Source organism: Bos grunniens, chromosome 16 (assembly GCF_055505025.1).
Source record: "Bos grunniens cultivar Pamir isolate PY7600 chromosome 16, Bosgru_T2T1.0, whole genome shotgun sequence".
In the NCBI taxonomy this organism is placed as follows: Eukaryota; Metazoa; Chordata; class Mammalia; order Artiodactyla; family Bovidae; genus Bos; species Bos grunniens.
This window is the reverse complement of record NC_141180.1, coordinates 1,964,686-1,991,480: the sequence shown is the minus strand read 5'-3', so window position 1 is coordinate 1,991,480 and position 26,795 is coordinate 1,964,686. Positions and strand designations below refer to the sequence as shown.

Sequence of the window (26,795 nt, the reverse complement as noted above, 5' to 3'; positions counted from 1 at the left end):
TTTTATGTTGCCTCTGTTTCCTAGAACTAGGCATTCTCGAGGTGGTGAAGAGGTTAACTGTGTCTGGATGGCACCCCAGAAGTGAGTCCTGGCACCACAAGGGTGCACAGGTCACAGCGGAACTAATGTGGCCCTGGGCACCCCCGGCCCCTCTGCCCACTCTTGCTCGTGAGACTCACCCTTGTCATTCGTGCCCTGGAGGACCCTCTGGACAGGATCTCAGAGCAGCTTCCCCCGCTCACCTGATCTCTGCAGCCCATTTTTCTAGGAGGACTGCCTTGCTTCACCAGACTCAGGCTTCCAGGGCCCTGGCCCTTTCTTTGTAATTGAAGTGTAGTTGATTTACAGTATCATGTTAGTTTCAGGTATACAGCGCAGCGCTTCAGTTATATGTTTGAAAGTGTTAGTCACTCGGTCGTGCCCAACTCTTTGCCACCCTATGGACTATAGCCCACCAGGCTCTTCTGTCCATGGGATTCTCCAGGCAAGAATACTGGAGTCGGTTGCCATGCCCTTCTCCAGGGGATCTTCCTGACCCAGGGATTGAACCAGGGTCTCCTGCACTACAGGCAGATTCTTTACAGTCTGAGCCACCACGGAAGCCCAGTTATCTGTATACACGTGTCTACTGTTTTTCAAATTCTTTTCCCATTTATGCTATTACAGAGCATTAAGCAGAGTTCCCTGTGCTCTACAGGAGGTCCTTGTTGGTTATCTGTCTCTGCACATAATATTTAAAACAATGCTAACTCCAGCTTGATTACCACCAAAAAGATCATCTCTAAAACTCAGTGACATCAAGGGTCTAGTCTGGACTTCTTAAACCAGAAACCAGAGTTAACTGGAATAGGAATAAGCATTTTTGGTTTGCAGAAGGTGAAAAAAATAAATAAATAACTTCTAGAACATGTTTCTTCACAAGATGGGGATAGGCTTCATGGGGCTCATGAAACCTAAGGGGAAGAAGAGGTTGACATCCTGATTTCAGAGCCCACAAGAGAGAGGGGAGGCCGTGTGTTCCCAGGGCAGTGACCAGGGGCCAGCCCCAAGCTGGGCTCTCGGAGGGCACGTACCTCACCGGCTCACCCAAGAGACAGGCGCCGCGGTCTCAGCCCCGCTCCACAGATGAGAGGCTCGGGGCCCAGAAGACTCCCGTCTTACGCTGAAGGCGCCACAGCTCCCAGCGGAAGAAGCAGCACGGACCCCAGGTGGACGTGCACGCACGCACTGTTTGTAAAGCAGGACGGGGCTTTGTGAAAGCTGTCCCACCCACCGTGGGGAGCTCCAACCCCAGAAAGACGTCCACACCCCTCTCCTGCCGTGCACTGCAGCCCCTGTTCATACCCGCGCTTTCCTTCTCTCCTGTCTTCTAGAAGGCTGAAGCCGACCTCCCCTCTGGGTTTGGGTATCCCGGCCTCATTCTCTTCTTGGTGACCTCCACCCTCCAAGGACACGGTGTGGCCCTCCGAGAATCTGCGTGTGCTCGCCGACCCTTCCCGGGATGCTCAGGGCTCCTCTCGGATTTTGACATTTGACAGAAAATCATGAATAAAACACACATGTAAACTTGGTCTCCGTCATCAGTGACTATACAGTTATTACTCAAAACCTTGAGCACTCAGGACTCAGCGTGATGACGAACGACACCAGCGTAATGACCACAGTGATTCACGTCCTGTTTAAAGGTATTATTTAGCAAAGCCAAGGTTAATGCCATGTCTCGGAATGAATTAAAGGGGTCCGCAAGACTTGGCACCCACCTCAACCCAGCTGCGCTGTGTCTCATACGCATCTCAAATTTTAAAATATTTTTTTTCTTTGTAACAGCCTCAATCGCAAAGAGTAAGACACGACTGAGTGACTGAACTGAACAGCCTCAAAATACTTCAGAAGAGAGTGTCAGAGCCCTCTTGAAAACTTTTTTCCGAACTGCTAGCCAATATCATCTTTTTAAAATATATTTTAAGTAATTTATGTGTCTGCAGTGGCACTGGGTCTTTCTCCAGTTGCAGCAAGGGGGGCTACTCTCTCATTGCAGGGTGCAGGGTTCCCAAGCAGCAGCTTCTCTCGTTGCCCGACTCTAGGGCGCGGGATCAGTCGCTGTGTGCATAGCTTTAGCTGCCCCGCGACACGTGGGATCCTCCCAAACCAGGGACCAAACCGTGTCCCATACTTTGGCAGGCAGATTCCTACCCGATACACCACCAGGGAAGTGCTAGCCAAAATAATCTTTTACTTTTTAAACTTACTTTCAAAACCCCTGACTATAGAGTATACTGAAGATTAGGAGAACAGGATTGCTTTTTTCATAACTGACAGCAGAGTCCCAGGAGGGTCTGGCTAGCATTATTAGCCCGATGCTGCCATGTGTGGGTAATTCACATCCATTAGGGGGGAAAGCCAACTTGGATTTTTTTTGCAAAGAAGCCCTACTTAGATGGCTCGCAGACACAAGCCTTGCCCTGAAGGAGGGCCTCTGAGCAGAAGAGAAGGCACGCGTGTGCAGACTCTCATCCCGAGGAGGCGGGGGCGCGGCTTACGCTGCCCCCTCCCAGTAACCGCCCGCGCCTGGAACGAAGGGCGAGCGGGCACCGCGGGTTTCACCTGTGGTGACGCCAGCTGTTTGCAGACCCCTGGGGGGGGGTCAGTGTCTTCAGCCCACACCCGCTGCTGACCATCCGTGCCACGGACCAGCAGCGATTTCGCCTCAATTAATGTATAACCACGGGGGTGAAAGGAGCCATTTCACAATCTGCAGGTGCCCCGAGTTTCAGATTCCTCCAGGTCAAAAGCAATCACCCGCCCGGCTTTCTCCCCACCCAGACATATTTATTCTTCCTCTTCAGATTCAAACCGTTCCCGAAGGCAAACAAAAAATACAGCGAACCCGGCCCGCTTGTCTACAGGATTTACATGCATTACATACCCTAAAAATATGTAGCTTATTAATGACTGATTTTCCAACCTCTTCAATAGCCTTTTTATTAGCGTGACACTCCTTCACTTACAAGTGTCAGACCATCTCTGCCCGTGCGAGCTCCCTTTCTGGTATTTAATGTAAAGACAGAACAGTATTTATATCCCTCACAATAGGAGAACGGATTGTTTTCAGGTTATACAGCCGCGGTGTGATAAAGAAAGAAGGAACCTTACAAAATGATAAATATTTTCATTAAAAAACTTTAAAACTAAAAGTTCAAAGATATGTTCTCCTCTCTTATTTCTTGTCAAAACATGACTTAAGACCCAAAACTAATCTACTTTCAATTTTATTCCATATTTCAGCGCTGTCATAGTACTCAGCAGAGAGTATTGGAATACGATCATTTTTTATTTTGTTGATGTTACCGACAGCTTTATTTCACAAAGCAATCTTATACCACGTCTACCAGTGGCAGGGCACAGAGGTCAGATAGTCTATCCTCACAGGTAGAGAGCTTATTAAATGGCACATCTATTAAACCCGATGGACAACATAAAGAAACATTCCTGCAAAATACTTTAAGCATAGTTCAATGAAGATATGGCTCCAAAGGGTAGTAAATAATTTAAACGGAGACCAATAAGGAATTTGTTATATTTTTTACTAGCATCTTCAAAATTATATTTCAAACAAAGTGGTTAGAATAGAGAGAACCACAAAAGCTTCAGTTAACAGGCCAGGTTCAATGGCAAATGTTCCGGAACGTGGCTACTTCAAGGCAAATCCCAACATTAATGAATCAACAGCTCCATTGCCAAGTTCGTTTTAAGAAATCCAGGCATAAATATTACATAATCATGAGCTGAGACAACCGCTTTTAAAAAATCATCTTCCTGACTGTCATTCTGATTTTTGTTTTGGAAAATAGCTAATTTTTAAATTTGGTGTAAGATAACATTTACTCATGACAAAACTTCGCTTCTAAGAGAAAAAACTGCCGAAGAGTAGCACCAAAATAATGTGGAAAACATTTGCTTAATTGTTACATATTAAAGTATCACATAATATTCTACACACACATGAAGTAGTGTATAATACCCGGTAGGGAAAATCTAAGTGTGATTACCAAGAATTAGAAAAAATTTTTGATAGTGCAGGGTTTTTTTTTCCCTGGTATCTCTGGTAACTCTTCGAAGATCAAAAAATTGAATCTTATCATCCTTTAAACCACAGTGTCTCCCCATGTATTTTATTAGCCACATTTACAAAAAAAGAAAAAAGGGAACCCATGAAAGAGAACTCAATTTCTTATCCTTGTATGCAAGCTGTGGGTTTTCTACCGAAATGACAAACTGAATCAGTACCTTTTAATAAGTTTATCATAAGTAAGAGTATTTATAATATAAATAAGAGGCAGGGTCTCTTCACCTTGATGTTGGCTACCTGGTCTCTGACCCTGGCAGTTCGGTCTGTGGCCTCTTACCAAGCATATAGACACCTTGATCAAGGATCATTAACAGATTGGCCTGGTGGGATAATTAATTAGATTGAGAAGCACGAAGCCTGAGTTGTTAGAGTGGACAATTACCTTCTCTCCCAGCATTGCTCCAAAGGCAGTGTCCTTACCTTCGGCACCCAGTAAATCATCTACCTAAATGTATTTGCACCCAATCATTTTTTAAAGTCACAATCTTTGTAGTGTCAACTTGTCAAGGGTCAAAGGGAAGAGCAGGCAAGATTCCCAAATCAATCTGCTTGTAGAAACTGTCTCATTTCATTTCAAATTACCTGCTGTGGTTGAAGCCAGCGATGGACAAACCGCCTTCCTCCATAAACCATGACAGCCCGGGTCGAACGTGGCCCATCACTCATCAGGGTTTAGTCAGGCCGCTTCTGTCATTAACTACTTTTAAACGGCTGTGTGGGGTTAAGTGATCTTGCGGGGCAGTCGCAGATATAAATACTGTTTGGACAGTTTAATGTCAAGAGACAATTCCTCTGAGATGAAAACTGTGTAACCCAACAGAACAGTTGTCGATACAAGGATTAAGGTGCCTGTGCTGCTCCTTGGAGCCCTGCCTTGACGTGGGTTTTGTGTAAGTCGCCCCAGAGGAGACTGAACGTGGGCCAGCTGCCTGACACAGCTCCTAGACAGTGTTCTGAGAAAACCCAAGACGCATTTGGAGGACCACCCCGGGGTAGGCGCTCTTAGAGTGTTTATGTGTGTCCTTGAGAAGCTGAGCGGAAAATGAGGGCGCCCGGCCGGTGTGGGCAGACTCCTGCCAGGACCTCCAGAGCCTCAAGGTCAATTGGAATCGCAAAGGTCTACAGTCGACCGTAAAACCAGGGCGGGCGGTACAGCACCTTGTGCACGGAAGAGTCACGAGATGGAAGAAACCAGGCTGAAATGATGACCCCCTCGCCCTCACAGAGCTCTTTCCTGGAGCCAAACACTGTAATATCTAACGGTGACAATGATTAATATTCACCCAGCACTTAACATATATGGGGCATGCACTGAGTGCTTTGCATGCATGACCTCATTTAAGTCTCGCAACCCGACAAGAAATCTATTTTTAGTTCCACTTTACAGGTGAGAAGGCTATGGACCAGAACTGGTAATAATTTGACCCGGTCGCACAGCTGGATGATGGACAAGCAAATAAACATTGTGTCTGGCTCCAGAACTAGTTACAATCCAGTACATGCTACAAGTACTGCACTGACCCCTTCTGCTCTACCGATGCCCCTGGCAAGACAGCCCGCTTGCTGGATTTATAAAGTATTTATAATACACGTTGGCTGACTGCCCTGTAGCGTGCTTTAGCATTGTGCAAAACCAGTCTGAATCATTGAAAGAACAGAGCTGTTAGGTTACTTGGTTCCTTAAATCCAACCAGTATGTAAACAGCACGAAGACTTTCCAGGAGGTGCGTGCGCATGAAAAGCCATTTCAAAATCCTCGGTGTCTGTATGTTTTCTTCCCAAAATTGGTCTAACTGCGTAAACATCATGCCCATTCTGTTTTTTTACCCTGTTCTCCACTGCGGTTCTCCAACCTTACTTCAAGAGGCACCCCTTCCACCCTGAGTCTTCCCTGGCCCCCAAGATGAGAATCTCTATGTCACCGAACACTATCGACCAGGTCCCTGAAGCTCCTCCCTGATTCGCCCGTGAAGAGACGCACTTCACCCAAGAGGTGTCTGTGCTTAAAACCCACCTATCGAATGTTGTAACGTATTTATGTCATTTGATCGCTTTCTAACACTACCTCAATACGGAAGGAAAATGTTAACCTTTAGAACCTTATAGTGTAGGAGTTAAAAACAAACTCAGTTTATGTGCAGAATTTTGTAGCAGAGAATTACATGACAACTAGTAAGGCTTTGGAAAGTAAGGCTGTTTCATCAGGATAAAGATCTGTGGGGATTAAGAATGGAAATACAGTTTCAGGGAGAAAAAGAAACAACATTACAGACAATGGTGATGTGCTTTTTGAGTGGATGCTGCTGAGCATAAACTCACCATGATATTCGTATTTCTTGGGGTGCATTCAAATCAGATGCTCAAATCTCAGCACTGTCGGGATTCTGCCCTGATAAGTCTTTCCTGCACGTTGCATTGTAGCATGCTGAGCAGCTTGCCTGGTCTACACACACACACACACACACACACAGACACACACGTACATGCTCTTTCACACTTGTTCAGTTCAGTTCAGTTCACTCGCTCAGTCGTGTCTGACTCTTTGCAACCCCATGAACTGCAGCACACAGAGAAGGCAATGGCAACCCACTCTAGTACTCTTGCCTGGAAAAATCCCATGGACGGAGGAGCCTGGTAGGCTGCAGTCCATGGGATCACTAAGAGTCGGGCGTGAGTGAGCGACTTTACTTTCACTTTTCACTTTCATGCATTGGAGAAGGAAATGGCAACCCACTCCAGTGTTCTTGCCTGGAGAATCCCAGGGACAGAGGAGCCTAGTGGGCTGCCGTCTATGGGGTGGCACAGAGTCGGACACGACTGAAGCGACTTAGCAGCAGCAGGCCTTCCTGTCCATCACCAACTCCCGGAGTTCACCCAAACTCTTGTCCATCGAGTCGGTGATGCCATCCAGCCATCTCAACTTCTGTCGTCCCCTTTTCCTCCTGCCCCCAATCCTTCCCAGCATCAGAGTCTTCCAATGAGTGAACTTTCACACGAGGTGGCCAGAGTACCGGAGTTTCAGCTTTAGCATCATTCCTTCCAAAGAACGCCCAGGGCTGGCCTCCTTCAGAATGGACTGGTTGGATTAGCATCATTCCTTCCAAAGAACACCCAAGGCTGGCCTCCTTCAGAATGGACTGGTTGGATTAGCATAATTCCTTCCAAAGAATGCCCAGGGCTGGCCTCCTTCAGAATGGACTGGTTGGATCTCCTCGCGTCCAAGGAGGACTTGTGTGATGTCACCTGTGTGACACCACAAATGCCTCCGGAAGTTGCCCAGATGCCTCTTGGGGGAAAACTGTCTCTGGTTGAGGCTCTTTTTTCAGAGGACCATTTCTCGTTCTGTGTTTTGGTCCCTTGGTCCCAAGGCATGCCAGGTCCTAGCTCCCCGCCCAGGGATCGCACCCATACCCCCTGCATTGGAAGGCGAAGTCATCATCACTGAACCGCCAGGGAAGTCCAGAGAATCCTTAGACAAGGAATATAACATTTCTTATAGATTTTTTCAATGTTTAATATTTAAATTTATAATGAAATATGTTAGATGTCCACTAGAAATTATGCAAGAGAGAACACGATTTTTTTTAAGAGGCACGTATGGGCAAACACATTCGAAGAACACTGAGTTCAATAGAAACATCGGTGGCCAATGAGGGGTGAGCAGAAAGAATGCCAGCCGAGCCTGGGACCCCGGGGGACCTCATGCGGGGCTTGTCCCTCTCAACCTTAACTGCTAGCTGACCCAGACCCAGAGAATTTAAAGGGTAGTTGGACCATCTAAAGGCAGGAGTGGTGTAATATTGGAATATGGCAACTTTGAATACTCAGCAGCTTAAAGAAGCATAACTAATAATGAATATGCACAATTCCTCAACAATTTTAAAGTGATATTTTTTTGAAGGATAAATTGAGCAGGTCAAGTTCAGGAGAATATGAAGGATTCCCTAGACATGTTAGGACCAAAAGGTCGTAGATGACGTGGGATTTCTTTTGACCCTGTTGTAGCCCGTGTGTCAGATTTAGCCGTGCTTACTGTGAACTTACTGATGCTGGGAAAGACTGAGGGCAGGAAAAGGGGACGACAGATGGTTAGATGGCATCGCTGACTCGATGAACATGAATTTCAGCAAGCTCCGGGAGATGCTGAAGGACAGGGAGGCCTGGCATGCTGCAGTCCATGGGGTTGCAAAGAGTGGGACACGACTGAGCAACTGAACACAAGCAAGAACTTGCACAATTGTGTCCCTGTAATTGTCTAGGTTCAAACTTGGGAGTCCAGACGGGCAGAGCCCAGAGGTCTGTAAGTCTGAGACACACACTAGAAGCCAGGCTGGAGAAGGAACCAAACCACCTATCAGATGTGGCAGGAAAACCACAGCTCCTTAAAAAAAAAAAAAATTCAACGGAGACCATTCTATTTTTTTATATAATTTTATTTATTTATCCGTCCTGTTATTTTATGTTAGTTAGGTGGTCACTGAGCTGCATCTATTGTACAATCCTGGATATTTACAGCAATGATCCCCAAATATCAACTAAATATCAGAGTGTAAGTACAACCCTCTTCTTGGATATCTTTAAAGATGTTTCTTTAAAAAAAAAATGACTCAACTAAGTCAAAAAAAAAAAAAAAAGCTGATAATAGCACAGCTAGGAAATGCAGATAGGCAAAACGGAGGAGATAAAATGACCCTGTTCTCCTCACTCAGAGATAACAAAAGCAGAATCTCGGGCGTATTCTTTTGAAACTCTATGTTGAAACTGACAACTCTGGCTCTGTTCCCACTCCTGTTTTTCGCTAAAAAAACTCTCCAGATGGCCCCTTTGATTTCCATGGTCCTCTGCGGCTATAATGCCCTTTAGACGAGTCGTCTCTACTGACCTTGTGGAGCGCATAAGTGAGGAAGCGGAGGCCCAGGAGGCTCAGCCTACACCCAGGATTGTCCTCTGAGCCCCCAGCCTCCAACACCAAGAGTAGCAGCAGACCTGGAAGCGGCCACGCGTCCACCTCCAGGTGAGCTGCCAACGTGAAAAGCTTCATGCATTCGATCCTAGTTAAGAAGGATCAGAGCAGAAACAGATTCACAGACATAGGAACAGACTTGTGGTTGCCAAGGGAGAGGGAAAGGGAGTGTGGGGCAGGCAGATGCAAAGCACGTATTACTCACAGAGCGGATGGGCAACGAGGTCCTCCTGTACAGCACAGGGAACTGTATTCAGCGTCCTGGGATGAACCATGATGAAAAGAATACAGAGAAGCACGCTAGATGTCTATACCTGAGTCACTTTGGTGTACAGCAGAAATTAACTTCATATTGAAATCGAGTATATTTCAATTGAAGAAAAAAAGCAAAACATGAACCAGCCAGTCAAGGGTGCATTTGGTACTTGAATCTTTAAAATCAAAGAAAGTCAGGACACCCCATCCTTGCATGTTCAGAACAATCTTTCTGGAAAGTGCTGCCTGAGCTCTCTCAGGCTGAAGCTTTATTGCTGCATCGGTGAACACAAGGCCATCCCGGCCATCAGGCCAGGTACAAACAAAGGCTTAGAGACAAGAAACCAAGCACTGACGAGAGGGCTGTGGTACCATATGCAGCGCCCAAAAGTGGAAAAAGGAAGCGGCAAGGGCGCTTCCCAGGCGGCACTGGTGTGAAGAATCCGCCTGCAGTACAGGAGCTGCAGGAGACATGAGTTCAATCCCTGGGTCGGGAAGATCCCCTGGAGGAGGGAATGGGCACCAGCTCCGGTATTCTGGCCCAGAGAATCTCATGGACAGAGGAGCCTGGTGGGCTACGGTCCATGGGGTCACAAAGAGTTGGACACGTCTGAAGCTACTCAGCACACTGCAGAGTGAGGCAGATGCAGACGTTCAAGCCCTCGGCCTGTGTGGCCAGCAGCATCCTGGGCTCCCGGGACATGACGATGCAGCAGCCCAGGCCGCCGGCTGCCCCGGGACCAGCCAGGCACCTGCGAGCGCAAACCCTGCCGCCCCTCCCTCGCCAACAAGGCAGACTCGTCCTCTCTGACCCTCACTCCCTCAAGGACCGAAGGAACGGAATGTGAGCCCGTTGTATGGAATCGGGTGAGATGGCTGCACTACCTCATGCACGGAGGAGAAGCACATCTGTCCTTCGTAGAAACTCACCTGGACCAAGAGCGAGTTAGGTCCGAGCGACTGTGCGGTCACGCCACGCGCTTCAGGACGTTTAACCCGGTAACTCGGGTTCGTCCTGCAGGGAGGACTTGGAGGCCTGTAAGTGGCCCAGGCATGTCAGTCACTGAGGGTCAGGTCAGATTCAAATCCAGGCCACCTCTCTCCAGAGCTGGGGCTTATGGACCCGCAAAGGACATCTGTTGTTGTGGTTGTCAGTACATTAAATGAACAGCAAATCTCTAGGGATAACAAGCTCCAAAGAGCTGGAGGTACCCACGGATCTTCAAACGAGAATGTCATCCCTACAATCGGTGAGAGCGATTTGGGACGTCCCTGGTTGTCCAGTGGTTAGAACTCTGCGTTTTCACTGCCCACGGCATGGACCCAGCCCCTGGTGGGGGATCCAAGATCCCAGGAGCCACAGGGTGCAGCACCCCGGCCCCCCAAAAAAGGAATGAAACCAATTCTATGAAACTTCTACAGAAGCAGAATTTTTTACATGGGGTTAGTACAGTATGTTTTATATAATGGATCAACACAGTAGTAATAATGCTGCTTTTATTATTACTCTGAATTCAGTGTCTGGAGGCCTGGGTTAGCACCAGTTAGCACTGGCAACCCATTCCAGCGTTCTTGCCTGGAGAATCCCAGGGACGGGGGAGCCTGGTGGGCTGCCGTCTATGGGGTCGCACAGTCGGACACGACTGAAGCGACTTAGCAGCAGCACCCTCAGCGTTAGCAGGATGCACACGACCTAGAGGTAAGGCTTGGAAGCCTGTACTCCGGCTCCTCACCCAAGGACCCGGCAGAAGCAGCTTTCAGATGGGAGGCTGGAAAGTCAATGCTGGAGACCCAGAGGAGCCCCACCCACCCTTGCCACCCGGATTCCTCACCCAGAGCAGCTGAGCCGTCCCAGTTCCCACCTGGCGGCCGTATCTGGAGAGGACACCCCCTTCGCCGCCCCCTCCCCGGATGTGACCTCTGCCCTCTTGTCCCCAGTCTCAGGGGCCTCCCCTGCTGCTTCTCAGTCCTCCTCTCCCGCCCACAGCACCCTCTCCAGACCCCACCACTGCCTCCTACATCTTCAACACGCCGTCCTTGTCTCTGAAAACAGGCGGGAGCCGGAACTCTCCACTCTAGGCTCTGCCTTCACCTCCCCGCCTTCCCCAAGGCCCTCGCCCTCTGCGGACGGGGCATCACTGCACTGTGAGGACACAGGAAGACACGCTCCAGCCTTGCAGATGATAGATCCTCCTCGCCTGGCAGGACAGCCCTGCTACTTGCTAAGGCGTTAAAATGCTTGCCTGTCAGCTGGCCCATAGTCACAACCCTGACACTCCCTCCCAGAGCCGCTGCCTCTGCATCCTAACCCAGGACCCTGAGACCAGCCGGCGTTTCCGCCACTGCCGCGTGGAGTCTGAGCCCTGGGAGGGCTCCCAGAACCTGCTGCCCCTTCCCCAGCCCACAGCCTATGCCACCTGGTTGGTGCCGTCTTGACTGTTGAGTGCTTCGGATCTTCGCCCCGGGTGACGGCGGACGCCTTTTAGAGAAGCACCTTTGAACTACATCCCCAAATCCAGGGAGCTGGAGAGGCCGGAACCCAGGGAGCTGGGTGGGAGCTGGCCTGCAGGGACGGGCTGGCCCCTCCGGTGAGCTCGCACTGTCCAAGGCAGGCAAACGCCCAGCTCTTCACTGTGTCCCCTGGAAGCTGGGACCAGGAAGTCCGCAGCCATCAGTATTATCTGAATCATGTCTCTTCTCTCCTACCTGCCCTGGGGAACCAGGACATTTAAGCAAACAAAAAGGGGAAGATGAGCGCTAACTCAGCTCCGCCCTGGGGTTACTCTGCATCCAGACAAATCAGAGATTACAGAGCTGCCGTCTGACCCAGAAAGTGGAAAACCAAAGTGGGCAGTGACCGTATAGTCCATTTATAACCATCCTCTTAAGAGACGCTGGATTGTGTAAAAGCCTGAATGTTGTAGCAAAGAGCCAACTCCGGCAGGAAGTAAATAAATCTAAGTGCTGTGTGTTTGCTTGTTTATTTAGCAAACTATGCTGAGTGCATGTGGGCTCCATAGAAACTTCTTAGATGTTTAACGCTCTGTCTAGAAATATAACCGTTCTTTAACACATCCCATAATTTATTTTGGAATAGCAATTGTGTGGTAAATTTTTAAGAGGGGCATTTAAAAGGCAAGAGAGGAACTTCGCTGGCGGTCCAGTGGCTGGACTCTGTACTCCCAATGCAGGGGGCCTGGGTTCGATCCCTGGCCAGGGAACTAGATTCCACATGCCGCAACTAAGATCTGGTGCAGCCAAATACATAAAATGAATGTTTCTTTTAAAAGGCAAGAGAAAAGACAGTTTAGTGCTTTCTCAATAAGTTGTTCTTGTTGAGGCGCTCAGTCGTGTCTGACTCTTTGCGACCCCATGGACTGTAGCCTGCCATGCCCTGCTGTCCACAGGATTTTCCAGACAAGAACACTGGAGTCCATTTCCTTCTCCAGGGGATCTTCCTGACCCAGGGATCGAACCCACATCCCCCGCATTGCAGGCTACCATGTAACCCAGTTATTCCACGTTTAGCTATACACCGGAAAGAATTAAAAACAGGTTTTCAAATAAAAACTTGCACGCAGATGTTCACAGCAGCATTATTTACAACAGACAAACGGTGGAAACAACCCCGATGTCCACTGACAGATGAATGGATGAATGAAACGTGGTCCATCCACACAATGGAACTCAGCCATAACAAGGCATGGAATCCTGACACACGCCACAGCAGTATGAGCACCAGAAACACATTCTATGCGGGAAAAGCCCCAACAAAAGGCCACATACTGTGGGATTCTGCTGTGCGAAGTGTCCAGAGGAGGTGAGTCCATACAAAGAAGGCAGGGGCCCCGGCAGGGAGAGAAGCGGACGGACTTCTCCATGGGGGCGAGTCTCCTGCTTGGGGCGGGCGATGCTCAGGAATTGGACTATGGCGATGTGCTTGACACTGGGAACATGCCAAATGCCACTGAACTGGACACTTTGGCGTGGTTGACCTGGTGAATTTCGTCATATACACTGTATCACAGTTTTTTAAAAAGGCGAGGGTTAAGAGAAGACCACGGGGGTGTGGGGTCCTGGATGCCTGGTCTGGTGCCCACAGCCCTCCCCACCAAGCAGCCCTCCCCCGCCGTCCCCCAAAGCAGCAGCTTCTTGCTCCCACAAAGAGCAGCGCTTCCTCCCGGCTGGCCTTGTTTGTTTCTTTTAACAGCTCTGATTGGGTTTTGAATCTTCAATATTTAACTTCTTCAATCACACTGCAAAGACTTTTGTGAAGTATTTATTTTCCTGATGCTTTATGTAAAGAGACTAAGGACAGACTATTTCTTCCTTTTACAAACAAGGCGTGGCTTGAGCAAACCAGAAGCAGCCAGCTCTGTTTGTGAGTGCAAGCCTGGTCAGGAGGGCCAAGCCAGAGAAGCTTCGGGTTGGAAAACCGTTTGTTGGCCCCAGATTATAACCTTAAGGCTGGCAGGCTGACCAGCTCTCAGGACGAGGGCTCGAGGAGTAAGAAGGATGGTCTCTGTACCTGGAACCCGTCACCAAAACCAACACAGAGTTCTCCTCCTTTTAATGTCAGGGCGTCTGCACACATGCGTGCAGACAACACAAACATCATCACACTGTTCACTACCAGGAATAGAAGCAGCTCATTTTTTGTCTGTGGAAAACATGGAAAATTCTCCCACATACACTCAAGTCCACACATAAAAAGGGGGAAAAAAAAGATACAATTTTAGATTTCCTATAGATTTCTGAGTCAAAAACAACATCTAAGGTTGCTATTTTAAAACCAAATTAGAGAAATTTTTATGACAGGAAACCTTCCTAACAATGACACCTTATTTCCTGAAAACGACAAGTAAATTCCACATGTTCCCACGCGGAGTGAGCCAGGCCCCCAGGCCCCCGGTCCCATGTCAGAATCGCACGAGTGCGTGTTCACGTCCATCATTTGAGATGGGACACGGTTTGTATTCTGGGGTCCTGATGTTTGAACACTTTGTTAAAGGAGAGCACAGACGAAAATGCAGAAAACATTAACACTTGACAACGGTTTACATGATGCAGTTATTTATTTGTTTGTGGCTGGGCTGGGTCTTCCTTGAGGCTCACAGGCTCAGTAGCTGGGGCTCCGGGGCTCAGCTGCCCCTCTGAATGTGGGATCCTAGTTCCCTGACCAGGGGTTGAACCCGTGTCCCCTACGTGGGAGGGCGGAGCCTTAACCACTGGGCCACCAGGGAAGCCCCCAGTTTGCTTCGCTGTAACTAAAACCCTCAGGAAACTCCAAGCTGATTTTGTGCTATTAATATCATGTCTAATGATTGATTTCTACAAAACTTTCCTAACAAGGTGTTTACAGATCCAGGAAACCTGGAGTTACCCTCGTCCCCTTCCAGCCTAGAGGCAGCAGTGAATTGACACAAGACACAGGCCTCCCTGTAGTCACTCAACTGCTTGGGACCTCTTTTTTGCTTTTCCCTTTTGAAGACTATAATTTTACTGAAGCTTAAAGAACAAAGTATTTTTTTTAAATGTGTAAAGGTGCTTCCGTGGTAGCTCAGACAGTAAAGCGTCTGCCTACAATGCGGGAGACCCAGGTTCGATCCCTGGGTCAGGAAGATCCCCTGGAGAAGGAAATGGCAAACCACTCCAGTATTGTTGCCTGGAAAATCCCATGGACTGAGGAGCCTGATAGGCTGCAGTCCATGGGGTCGCAGAGAGTCGGACACGACTGAGCGACTTCACTCACTTCACTCACATGTGTAACGGAATCACTTGGCTGTGCAGCAGCAATTAACATCGTAAATCAACTATACTTCAATAAAAAAATGAATTTTAAAAATCATTTTAATAATTCCCCTCCACACACACTGGAGAACAAGGGAATTTGCATTCTGCTGGAATTCCCTAGAGCTTGTGCATATTACTCTTTGCTTGTTTTTGAGTTGAAGTATAGTTGATTTGCAATGTCTCAGGTTTCAGTCAGTTCAATCTCTCAGTCGTGTTCGACGCTTTGTGACCCCAAGGCCTGCAGCACGCCAGGCCTCCCTGTTCATCGCCAACTCTCAGAGTTAACTCAGACTCATGTCCATTGAGTCGGTGACGCCATCCAACCATCTCATCCTCTGTCGTCCCCTTCACCTCCTGCCTTCAATCTTTCCCAGCATCAGGGTCTTTTTAAATGAGTCAGTTCTTTGCATCAGGTGGCCAAAGTATTGCAGTTTCAGATTCAAAATTAGTCCTTCCAATGAATATTCAGGACTGATTTCCTTTAGGATTGACTGTTTTAATCTTGCTGTCAAAGGGACTCTCAAGAGTCTTCTCCAACACCGCAGTTCAAAAGCATCAATTTTTCAGCGCTCAGCTTTCTTTATAGTCCAACTGTCACATCCATACATGACTACTGGAAAAACCATGGCTTTAACTAGATGGACCTCTGTTGGCAAAGTAATGTCTCTGCTTTTTAACATGCTGTCTAGGTTGGTCATAGCTTTTCTTCCAAGGAGCAAGTGTCTTTTAATTTCATGGCTGCAGTCACTATCTGCAGTGATTTTGGAGCCCAAAAAATAAAGTCTCTCATTGTTTCCACTGTTTCCCCATCTATTTGCCATGAAGTGATGGGACCAGATTCCTTGATCTTCATTTTCTGAATGGTGAGTTTTAAGTCAACTTTTTCACTCTCCTCTTTCACTTTCATCAAGAGGCCCTTTAGTTCCTCTTCACTTTCTGCCATAAGGGTGGTGTCATCTGCATATCTGAGGTTATTGATATTTCTCCGGGCAATCTTGATTCCAGCTTATGCTTCACCCAGACCAGCATTTCTCATGATGTACTCTGCATATAAGTTAAATAAGCAGAGTGACAATATACTTCAGGTATAGTGCAAAGCAATTCAGTTATACATATATAACATGTATATGGGCTTCCCTGGCGGCTCAGTGGTAAAGAATCCGCCTGCCAATGCAGGAGACAGAGGTTCAGTCCCTGGGTCAGGAAGATCCTGTGGAAGAGGAAATGGCAACCCACTCCAATTCTCTTGCCTGGAAAATCCCATGAACAGAGGAGCCTGGTGGGCTACAGTCCTTGGGGTCGAAAAGAGTCAGAGACAGCTGAGTGACTAAACAACAACAACAATATATGTATTTTTTCAACAACATATATATTTTTTCTGATTTTTTTCATATAAGTTATTACAAGATATTGACTATAATGTGTGAGTGCTCAGTCACTCAGTTGTGTCCAGCTTTTTCGACCCTGTGGACTGTAATCCGCCAGGCTCCTCTGTAATGGGATTTCCATGGACAAGAATTCTTTCCGGGCAAGAATACTAGAGTGGATTGCCATTCCTCAGTTCCTTGAGCTAAACAGTGGGTCCTTGTTTATCTATTTTTCATTTAGTGGTGTGGATCTGTTAATCTCAAGTTCCCAAGGTAGGCCTCCTGTGTGTCTGAAATGGAGCGAGCGTGGGCCCGGGCAGCCTCGCCCAGGGGCACCTGTCCTGTGCCGGCAGTGGGCAGGGCCATGCTGAGTCAGGTCACCAGTGTACACAGCCTCCCGCTCCGGGCCCGAGGGCCTGGGAGGCTTCGTCAAGAATCCTGCCTGGCCGCCACATTCCCATCCTTATCTGACCGCTCCACCTTTTCTGGGAACCTGAGTGACATTCCACGGACGCCTCGGGCACTGCCGGGTGGCTGGTCCTGCTGAAGGCCCGGCTGCTGGTATTCTGAACAACCGGCGTCCCGGGGAGAAGCACCCTGGGCTGGGGAGATGCTTTAATCTTGCCAAGGTATGGCAGCCCCAGACGACGAAAGCACGTCTCTCCATCCCTCCATCCTTCCTTCAGCGTCTGGCCTGTTAGGCCTTTCAAGTCCCTTTGGTGGAGGGTGGTCAGCCCGCGAGACCGATTTTCTCCTCGGCCTGTACCTGGAGGTGATCCTGATGCTGGGAAAGACTGAGGGCAGAAGGTGAAGGGGGCGGCAGAGGATGAGATGGTTGGATGGCATCACCGACTCAACGGACATGAGCCTGAGTAAACTCCGGGAGTTGGTGATGGACAGGGAGGCCTGGCGTGCTGCAGTCCATGGGGTTGCAAAGAGTCGGACACGACTGAGGACTGAACAACAGCAACAATGTAGCCGAGGATGTGAGCAGAGGTGCCTTCACGGAGAAAGGAGCCACGGCTGCTGCCGGCACGTCCTTCCGTCACAGAGCGCGCCGAGCGCTGGGCCTGTCCCCACAGAAGGCTGGCTCGGGACCAGACTGCCCGTCTTCAAGTTCCAGGCTCCGTGCTCCACAGCCCTGTTCCCTCTGGCCAATTCCTTCACCTCCCTGAGCCTCAGTCTTTTCATCTGCAAAATAGGAGAACAAAAATACCTCCCATTTGATGGGCTTCCCTGGTGGCTTAGATGGTAAAGCGTCTGCCTGCAATGCAGGAGACCTGGGTTCAGTCCCAGGGTTGGAAAGATCTACTGGAGAAGGAAATGGCAACCCATTCCAGTCCTCTTGCCTGGAAAATCTCATGGACGGAGGAGCCTGGTAGTCTACAGTCCATGGGGCTGCAGAGAGTCGGACAAGACTGAGCAACTTCACTGTCTTTTCTTCCCATTTAAAGAAAAGACTTGAACAATGAGATTAAAGCGGCCGTGCCTGCAGAGCACTGAGGGTGTTTGTCCTGGGAGCAGCTGATGGCTCTCCTTGTTTAGAGCTCCTCCGCAGCTAGTGCAGTTTTAACAGCTGGGACAGGGGCAGGAAGTGGAAACCGTGGCGGAAGAGGAAAGGGGGCCTCTGGGGTGTCTCAGACGCGTTTACAGCCCCAGGTGGAGGAGGCAGAGGCAAGGCGGAGATCAGAGCTTCTGAGCCCCGCAGGTGCCGGGGAGCCCAAGCTGGAAAGGAGGGGAAGCCCCTCCTGGAGGGAGCTGAGGCGGCCCGCGCGAGGGGTCAATCCCGCGGGGGCAGGGAGCTGAGGCGGCCCACTCGAGGGGTCAATCCCGCGGGGCACGCGGCTTCTTCCGCTCATTTCTTCAGCTTCGTTCATCCATTCCACTTTGGCCATGCTGAGTCTGCACTGCAGCACACGGCCTTTCTCCAGGCTTATCTGACCGCAGCGTGAGGGCTCTCAGCTCCACACCCAGGGAGGGAACCCGAGTCCCCGCGTTGGAAGGCGAGTTCTTACCTGCCGGACCACCGGGGAGTCCTGTCCCTGGTTTCTTCCTGTTGACAGCCGCCACGTACCCTTTGCTGGAGAGGAATTAACACAGATTCAGCCCCTTGCTCCCAGTGCTCCAGACACCCCTCTACTGACCTAGGGAGACTCTCAGGGCTGAGCCCCTTGACCTACTTGCAGGGAGAAGTAGATGCTCACTAAATATTTCCTGACCACATAAATGTTTGGGCAAAGTGGAGTCAAACACGCACGGGAAAAACTGAGGATCAGGAAGCAGAGAGACCAGTCTACTCGAGCAATGCCTGCTCCTTCTCGGGGTCAGGGAGGACAAATGTTTGCTGTAAGAGCCAAGAGTGAATAGTCAGGACTGGGCCGTCCAGATGGGCTCTCTTACAATGAGCCAAGGCTGAAGCCTCACAGGAAAGCGGCCGAGACAATGTGTACACGTGTGTGTGCCTGTCCTTTGTGTGCACACTCGTGTGTGCCTTCCTTTGTGCGTACACACGTGTGTGCCTGTTCTTTGCATGTACACACATGTGTGGCTGTCCTCCACATGTACGCGTGTGTGCTGTTCTTCACACGTGCGTGTGTGCCCGTCCTTCACGTGTACATGTGTGTGGCTGTCCTTCATGTGCGCCTCCTTTCATAGGTACACTTGTGTGTGCCTGTTCTTCATGCGTACGTGTGTGTGCACCTGTCCTTCACATGTACATGTCTGTGTGCCTGTCCTTCAGTAAAATTGTGTCTGGATACAGACATGGGAAGTCTGTATCATTTGCACATGTCATGAACTCTTCTTCTTTTAATTTTTTCCAACCAATTTTAAAAATGTAAACACCGCCCTGAGTTTGAAAGATCCATAAGAACAGGGGGTGTTGTGGCTCAGCCCCTGCTTCAGGAAGCTCCTGTTCCTGAGTCGGTGGGGGGCTCGGGGGGCCATGGCGGCCACACTGTCTCCCCCTGCCAAGGACATCCGTCAAGGATTCAGGGCCCACCTGAATAATCTCATCTCAAGATCCTTAATTCTATCAGCAAAGACTCCCTTTTCCAAATAAAAGATAACAGTCACAGGCGAAGATAATTCCTGAACCGTCTTTGCTGGATGCACAGTCACTGGCTGCCGACAAACAAACGTAGCTCGGCTGGAAAACCACCGTGGGAGCAGCCGACTCAGGCGAAGGCCAGCCTGCGGGCTAACGCTAAGGGGTGAAAGTTTCCTGGAAGAAAGGACGTTCACACAGACTCTGCGAATCACCCAACAGACTGCTTCTTAGTTAAAAAGGAGGCGGACGACTCGGCAGGGAAGAAGTCTGCTGAGCGCCTCTGAGCCAGGCAGTCATGTGTTGTTATTGTTGTTCGGTTGCTAAAGTCCTGTCCAGCTCTTTGCAACCCCATGGACTCCAGCACACCAGGCTCCTCTGTCCTCCACTATTTCCTAGAGATAGTGCTCAGATTCATGTCCATTGAGTCAGTGATGTTGTCCAACCATCTCATCCTCTGCCACCCTCTTCTCCTTTTGCCTTCAGTCTTTCCCAACATAAAGGTCTTTTCCTATGAGTCAGCTCTTCGCATCAGGTGGCCAAAATATTGGAGCTTCAGCTTCAGCATCAGTCCTTCCAATGAGTATCAGGACTGATTTCCTTTAGGAGTGACTGGTTGGATCTCCTTGCAGTTCCAGAGACTCTCAAGAGTCTTCTTTGGCACCACAGTTCAAAAGCATCAGCCTTTAGCACTCAGCCTTCTTTATGGTCCAACTCTCACATCTGCACATGACTACTGAAAAAAAACATAGCTTTGACTGTATAGCCCTTTGTTGGCAAAGTGATGTCTCTGCTTTTTAATATGCTGTCTAGGTTAGTCATAGCTTTTCTTCCAAGAAGCAAGCATCTTTTAATTTCATGGCTGCAGTCACCATCTGCAGTGATTTCAGAGCCCAAGAAATAAAACCTGTCACTGCTTCCACTCTTTCTCCTTCTATTTGCCATGAAGTGACGGGACTGGATGCCACGGTCTTGGTTTTTTTAATGTTGAGCTTCCAGTCACCTTGTTCACTGTCCTCTTTCACCCTCACCAGGAGGCTCTCTAGTCCTCTTACCCTGGCATTCACCTCATGGGGTGCTCTGAGAGGACCCACCTCACCTGAGTAAGACACCAGCTGTCCCTCCGACTCTGCCCAGGAGGACATGCCACAGCCAGATCAAGGCACATTCTGCAGAGTAACTTACCTGGACTTTTCAAAACTGTCAATAATGCCCAAAATGTTAACAGCTGGTCAGTCCAGGTAAAAAGAATACAGGCGTTCATTGTATTATTCATTCAATTTTTCTCTAGGTTTGAAATTTTTCAAAACAACAAGTGAGCTACAACTTAAATGAATACAATGTTGTATGTTAATTATAGCTCAACAAAACTGGGTGGAGAATAATGAAGGATATCATTATAAAAGTGATCCCAGGGCCATGTTTAAAAATCAGAAATGAACTAAAAAGAGAATCTTTGAAAACCGTTTGAATGATGGAAGCCTTGCTTGCCAAAGCTTCACATAATAAAAACTAAAGAGAGGGACTTCCCTGGCGGTCCAGTGGTAGGACTCTGTGACCCCAGTGTAAGGGGCGTGGGTTCAATCCCCGGCCAGGGAACCGATCCTGCACGCTGCTACTAAGAGCCAGCACAACCAAATAATATTTAAAAAGAGGAAGAAAACACTGAGGTCCAAATGAGAGAAGGAAGGAAGGAGGGAAGGGATTTTTAAAAACCTGAGGCTCAGCTGCAGAGCCTGCACAATTTCCTGAGCAGGGGTTTCTGGAAAGGTCGCCCATCCCTCCGTCCCAGCTCTGACTGAGCCCCGGAGGCGGGGGCGGCGGGGAGCGGGGGGCGAGTCTGGGCCCAATCCATCTGTGTGTCACAGCGGCTGCTGCGTCAGACGGAGTCGGGTGGCTGGACCCTGGCATGCAAGAGCAATAAACACTGCCCACCTGACTCCGTATTTCCGCCTCTGTTTTGTAACCCAAGTCCAGCTTGCTTATCTGTAAAATCATCGTGTTAGGCAGCTTGAACTGTGACCTGACCACTGAAATGCAAACAACTTCAGAAAAATGAAGTTATTCTAGTCGGTAGATGTTTTCCTTGGAAATGACAACGAAGCACAGAGATACGGAGTGGCTTCATGCCTGAGATATTCTTGAAATGCAAACCAAACCTCTGTAGCTTTTTATCCACCCCAGGCAGTAGCCCCAAAATATTAGACTCCAGTTATCATCTTTAATTAATTCAATTCTACACGGAATTTGGTATTCTTCAGTAACTCTCCTTTCCAAAACTGCATCTGAGGTAGTGATGCATTTTATTAGGAGCTCTGCAATAGCTGAACTCTACATAACACGAATATCAAAGATCCAAAAATAAAATGACCTGGAAAGAGAAGGTCAGTTTTTCCTACAAAAGTTTCAACTTTATCTGTGAAATAAATATAATGCACGTACACGTGTTTGTTTGGCCAAAAATTTATCCAAAAATCCAGATTTTTGTTAAGTGCCTAACAGCTGTCAGACACTGCAGAACTCCATTTCCGTGAGGTAGTTTGTAAAAGTGACCGAAATGTCTTTCCTGCACCCGTTTTCTCAGTCATAGTGAGGTTCTTCCCGTCAAAAGTCAGGTTCCCCATGCCTTGCAAATCCGTCCCGGGGCTTGTGTCGCAAATGTGATGCAAGTCGTGACTTTAACGCCGCCTCCCCCCATGTATGTGGGGGTGCTCTCTCGCTGCACCTGGGGGCCCAGCACCCCCGAGTGAACAGGCCGAGTCAGCCAGGTGGAGCAGAGACTCCAGCCACCCTCCAGGCACTGCAGCAGGGCCTCCTGGGCGTGTGGCCACCAATTAGCCCACCGCTGACTCTAGGCACACCACCCACCCAGGAGAAATCCCAGGAGCTGCCACACCCGAACCCTCTGACCGCAGAATCACAAGCTAGAGACTTGGTTGTTTGAAGCCACTAAATCTGGCAAGAGCTGGAGGGACTGTGGTCCTAGCAAGAAGCCATCTGATTAAAACGGGACAACATTTCACAATTCAGAACACTATATCAGGCTTCCCTGTGGTTCAGACGGTAAAGAAGCCACTTGCTGTGCGGGAGATGCAGGTTCAATACCTGGGTTGGGAAGATGCCCGGAGGAGGGAATGGCAGCCCACTCCAGTATTCTTGCCTGGAGAATCCCATGGACAGAGGAGCCTGGCAGGTTACAGTCCTTGGGGTCGCACAGAGTCAGACAGGACTGAGCGACTGACATGTTGAAACAAACTGTAATTCACACACTTGACATGGTTCTTTCTTATAACATCAGAGATGCAGGCTCACGTCCACTTGCTCCAGACGGCGGCGTGATGGGCAGAACTACGGTCCTGCTAAGCCCAACGAAGCTCGGGGACAACACTGTGGTTTACTCAGCTAGCGTTTCCGCAGCATCTGTTGAGTCCACAGGAACCTGGAGGTGATCAAAGGAATCAGGCTGCGTGGAGCTGCGGCTGCACTACAGACCCCTGGGGAGGCCTTCACCGAGGGGCCCTCCGGAGGCTGGAGGATGGGGACCAACCCCAAACCCGGGCACGCTGTGGGCGGGGGAGTCGGGAGGGGAAAGACGCCGTCAGGGTGACCTGTGGGCTCAGCAATGTCAGGGGGCAGGCTGGGGGTCGCCACTGACAGGTGAGGGTGGGATTCAGGCTGAGCTGGGTATCCATGGAAACCCCGGGTGGAAAGGGATGTGAAGCTGCCCCTGAGCCAGGTGGAGGGAAGCCACAGACCTGGGGACACACACCCAGGGATGTGCCCTCGGAAGAGCAGCTTCCGCCCTGAGCACCCACATCTGTGCAGGAGAGAGATGAACCCTTATGCAACGGGGGTGTGGTGAACATTACGTGTGATATTGTTCAATACGGTGCTGGGTGCATGACAGGCGCTTGACATGGGCTGCCTTATCATCAAGCGAGATCAGGAAGAGAATAGGTCAGTGTGCAAGGCCAAGAGAGGTGGGGAGCAGGAGCTCCAGAGTTTGAGAAACAGGCTAAGGAGCAGACACAGGACACGGAGGGGGAAACGGCAAGAAAGTCAAATCCGCGGAAGAAAATCCGACAGCAGGCAGCCAGCCCTCTGCTCAATCCCTGGTCGGGGAACTAAGATTCCAGATGCAGTGCATCTCGGCCAGAAGACAAAAAAGATAAAACTATCAGCTATTAATAGAGATCAGATTATATTATATAAGAATTGTTTATTTTTGTCACCATCTTTAATTTCTGACAATAAATACGCATTATTCACCTATATACATCCCCAAAACCCCACATTAAAAAAAATAATAAAATAAAAGGAGTTACAGAATATTTCAGCGGGTGATGGTGGGGAGGAGCGCGTTCCTCGGTTCCAGTATCGCTCACAATATGACCCCTCACGATCCTTCTATGGGGCTTCCCAGGTGGCCAGCAGTTAGGAAGCCGCCCGCAATGCAGGAGACCCAGGTTCTGTCCCAAGTGGGGAAGACCCCTGGAGAAGGGAATGGCAGTCCACTCCAGTATTGTTTCCTGGAGAATCCCACGGACAGAGGAGGCTGGCGGGATGCAGTCCTCAGGGGTCACAGGGTCTGACGCAGCGAGTGACTAACACTTCCACTTTGACTTTTCTGAGGTTGTTTCCAGCGAGTCCATAATCTTTCTCCATCCAGACTGGACTCCACTCTCCCCTCTCAGACTCTTCGCTCTGCCTGGAGCACCGCCTCCCAGAGACTAACACCCACCCTGCCCGGGGTACTGGCTGGGGTGGGGTGTTAGTCCTCTCTGATAGATAGGCCTGTCCATCAAGATACCGCCGACCGCACCACCCCAACCCGGCCCCCATCTCTGACCTTTCTCATCAGTGACTCTGAAGGCAAGACTACTTCATTCAGTGCCCGAAACACTCAGCCTGAGGTCATTCTTACAGACCAGCTGCAGGAGTCTCTGAACTCTGAAATCATTGCAGAACAGTGTGTGTGCACATCTGTGTGCTTTCTGGGAAAGAGGACCCATGATTTCACCAGATCCTCAAACCTCCTGTGACCTGGGAGGGGTCAGAACACCACTGAACTCTCATTCAGTCCACCTGCCCCACCCACTCCAGGGTTACCGCCAGGACTGACCCAGCCCGGCGACTCCGGGTGACTGTGCTCCACACGGCACTGGACTCGCATCCCCCTGGCCCACACGGCACCCGGCCCGCGTCCCCCTGGCCCTCATGGCACAGGCCCGCGTGACCCTGGCCCTCAGGACACTGGGCTATGAACCCTTGATAAATGCTGGCCCAGACCCAGTGGAAAGAGGACAGTGTTGAGAAGTAAGCCTTAGCTCCTCCAGTTTAAAGATCCTTTCACAACCCACGTAACAGCAAAAGTGAAAGTGAAAGCATTGCCTTTTCTCCTAAACGGGAGCCAGGCAGGGGCCCGGCCGCAGGCAGCCACATCTGTCCCCGACACTTCTGTCTTGAGTAACCATCCTCACAGCTCGCTGCACCCCGCTTCCTCTCTGTGCAAGGCGGGACGCTGTGCTTGCCCGGTGGCGTCTGAAGCAGGAGGCTGGGACGACCCAGAGGCCGCCGGCCGTGCCCCGTCGCGCAGCGTCCTCCCCAGTCCTCCCACCAGAGCGCCCGTGCGCGCAGACGCAGATGCTTGGGTTCGAGTCCTGGGGGGCTGCCTCCTGCGGGTCTAAAACATTCCAAACGGGTTCAGATTTGACAATGCTGGTAAGAGAAGCCAGGGCGGGAATGCACTCTGACCACACGTCTTAACCCACATTCCCATTTGATAAGGATTAGGAACTTCATTCCCTTTACAAATTTTGTTATGAAAATAAAGGTCTGGGCTTTTCCCCTTTTTAAAGTACCCGACTCGGGACTTCCCTGGTGGCCCAGTGGTTAAGGCTCCTCGCTTCCGCTGCAGAGGACTCAGGCTCCATTTCTGGCTGGGGAACTAAGAACCAAGATCCCACATGCCTCGTGGCACAGCCAAACGTAAATACGTACATGATTCTACAGTAAATACAACTCGACCGTAAGAAGGGAGGAACTAGTGACTGTAAGAGCCCAGCTGAATCTCAAACGTGCTACCCTGGAAGAAGCCAGACCAGGAGAGGACGTGGCCTGTGGGTCTCCCCAAGGGCCAGAGATGGGCAGGAGCTGGGGATGGAGGCAGGAGGGGCTACGGACCCTCTGCGGGGCGGGGGGGGGGGGGGGGCGGGAAATGGAGAGACTCCTTACCGTGACTATGATGCTTTCACAGTGTGTGTGTGTCTATGTGTGTGTGCGCGCGTGCGTGCTCAGTCGCCCAGTCGTGTCTGACTCTGTGACCCCATGGACTGTAGCCTGCCAGGCCCCTTGCCCATGGGATTCTCCAGGCAAGAATGCTGGAGTGGGTTGCCATGCCCTCCTCCAGGGGCCCTTCCCAATCCAGGGATTGAACCCCGGTGTCCCGCGTTGCAGGCGGATTCTTTACCATCTGAGCCAGCAGGGTGGCTACAAATGTCAAAACGCGGCACATGTGTGCACTGACTGGATGTGAATCACACATCGATGACGCCGCTTTGAAAAATTCTATTATGTCACTGAATTTCTTTAAGAAAAGTGAGCATTGTCCACCCTGTCCGCCTCTAAAGGCGAGCTCACTGGCCCCCCGGCTGTCTGTGAATCAGTCTGGAGCCCCGGGGACTCAGCCCAGCCAGCCCTTGGCCTCGGCGCTCCCCCTCCCCCAGGGCCCCGCACAGACTCACCCCACGCCCCTGCCTCTCTCCTCCTCCTCAGTCCTGCAGACGCAGCTCAGGGGTCTCCAGAGGGGCCCCTCCCCAGGGCTCCGGGGCCCCAGGGCATCTTTCTCACCTCCTCTCTCCACTTAGTACTGACTCTATCTGTTCAGGCTTCTGGTTCGGCTCCCATCACCCCCTCACCCCAGACTACACCTAAAGGGGTTCTTAACCTGTTTGGTGCCTTGGTTTCCTTTGGCGGCTGTGTGAAACCTCCCCAGAATCAGGCAAAATACACAGACATATGCAGAAAGCTAATTATGGAATTAAAAATTATGAATTAGAAAGCTAATTAGAGTTGTGGTCCTGGAGAAGACTCTTTAGCATCTCTTGGGGATCCAGCCAGTCCATCCTAAAGGAAATCCATCCCGAATATTAATCGAAAGGACTGATGCTGAAGCTGAAGCTCTAATACTTTGGCTACCTGATACAAAGACCTGACTTATTTGAAAAGACCCTGATGCTGGGA

General features: G+C 49.9%; 1 long non-coding RNA gene across 3 annotated transcripts in view; it reads right to left on the bottom strand.

Annotated features, from left to right (window-relative positions):
• Positions 1-17,288: 17,288 nt before the first annotated feature.
• The window catches only part of LOC147356031 (uncharacterized), a 26,576-nt gene continuing 17,069 nt past the window's right edge, over positions 17,289-26,795 (bottom strand). For 2 of the 3 annotated variants that reach the window (XR_015142971.1, XR_015142972.1), the window contains exons 2-3: positions 18,523-18,587; positions 17,289-17,698 (exon numbers count right to left, since the gene is read on the bottom strand). This is a non-coding gene — a long non-coding RNA (uncharacterized LOC147356031). Of the gene's footprint in view, positions 17,699-18,522; positions 18,588-22,658; positions 22,794-26,795 lie in introns of those variants that run through there. The other variant, XR_015142973.1, reaches the window with a different exon arrangement.